The sequence below is a fragment of the Lactuca virosa genome, chromosome 7, assembly GCF_052849685.1.
Source record: "Lactuca virosa cultivar CGN04683 chromosome 7, Lactuca_virosa_CGN04683_v6, whole genome shotgun sequence".
In the NCBI taxonomy this organism is placed as follows: domain Eukaryota; kingdom Viridiplantae; phylum Streptophyta; class Magnoliopsida; order Asterales; family Asteraceae; genus Lactuca; species Lactuca virosa.
Window position 1 is genome coordinate 232647574 of NC_136432.1, and position 1402 is coordinate 232648975.

The 1402-nt window shown below is 37.9% G+C and overlaps 1 pseudogene; it reads left to right on the forward strand.

Moving 5' to 3' along the window:
* The first annotated feature begins 264 nt into the window (after positions 1-264).
* LOC145125016 (vacuolar iron transporter homolog 1-like) lies at positions 265-1097 on the forward strand (annotated as a pseudogene).
* The last annotated feature ends 305 nt before the right edge of the window (positions 1098-1402 follow it).

Sequence of the window (1402 nt, forward strand, 5' to 3'; positions counted from 1 at the left end):
AAATTTCTGATTAGTTGTTGCTTCTAAAAATTAACTCTATGTTTTAATAGTAATAATATTAAGTATAAACAATAGAAAGGCGATCAATTTGACAACCATAATTAGTTTTCTTTAAGTTCAAGTCACACCATCAAATTAAGGCTTGCATGTGCTTTAAATACTATCTTATTCTTTTAATTGCATCACCTAAAGTTTGTTTAGTTGTTTTGTGTTTTCAAGTTAATTTCGATGGTCCTTCCCATCTATAAATATCCTCTACGGGAAACTCTTCTTCCACAAGCCAGTTTTATTTCGTTCTCTTAAATCTTCAATAATCTTTTATAACATATTTTTTTTCTTCCTTCATCTTCACGGCCACTAATCAATATGATGTCTGTGTTCAAAAACCTAAAGACAAATCTGATCCAAAACAATGCCAAATGTCTACAGAGGAAGGCATCGATTACTCACAAAGGGGACAGTGGCTTCGTGCAGCTGTCTTGGGAGCCAATGATAGGTGTTGGAGCTGTGAAAAAAGACGTCAAATCCATGATTCTTTCTGGGTTTGCCATGCTAGTTGCAGGTGCATGCAGTATGGCAATAGGGGAATTTGTTTCAGTATACTCTCAGCTAGATGTAGAAGTGGCTCAAATTAAGAGAAGTCAACAAGAAAAAGAAAAAGATCAGCTGCCAAATCCTATCCAGGCAGCTGTAGCATCAGCTCTTGCATTTTCCTTAGGAGCGATTGTTCCTTTACTGGCTGCATCTTTCATAGGGGACCATAAGGTGAGGATGGGGGTGGTGGTAGCCGCAGTGAGCATGGCACTAGTGGTTTTCGGATGGGCTGGTTCTCTACTTGGAGGCACTCCTGTGGTGAAGTCTTGTTTTAGGGTTTTGTTTGGAGGGTTGATGGCTATGGCCATCACTTTTGGACTAACCAAGCTGATTGGATCTACTGCCATATAACTTTGAAGGGAATAATTAATGCATGGCCCTTTTATTTTTACTGGTCACGTAGTAAGATATAGGCCTTTTTATGTCAAAAGTACTGTACCATGCACAGGGTAAGGATTGGGATCTGAATTTATGTAATAAAACGTGTTGTCTTTTGCTTCAAAGGATCATTGTTCTTTAGGTGTCTGCAAACATCGAATCGAAAGTTGTGCCCACTAAGTTAATTTTTTACATTCATTAATCACTACTACACAAATGGGCTATCACCCACAAATTAAAGTAAAACTACACACACATAAGACTCGCCATAATGCATAATGGACCTCGGTTTCTCTTGCAACAACCGGGGCTTTTAGCTATAGGATTATATTTCCTGGTTTTTAGAATGCAACCAAGTTCTATGAATATGAGACAAATTATGTGACGGTAAGAGGACCATTTTTCTACAACCGGGTTTTTTAGACATATA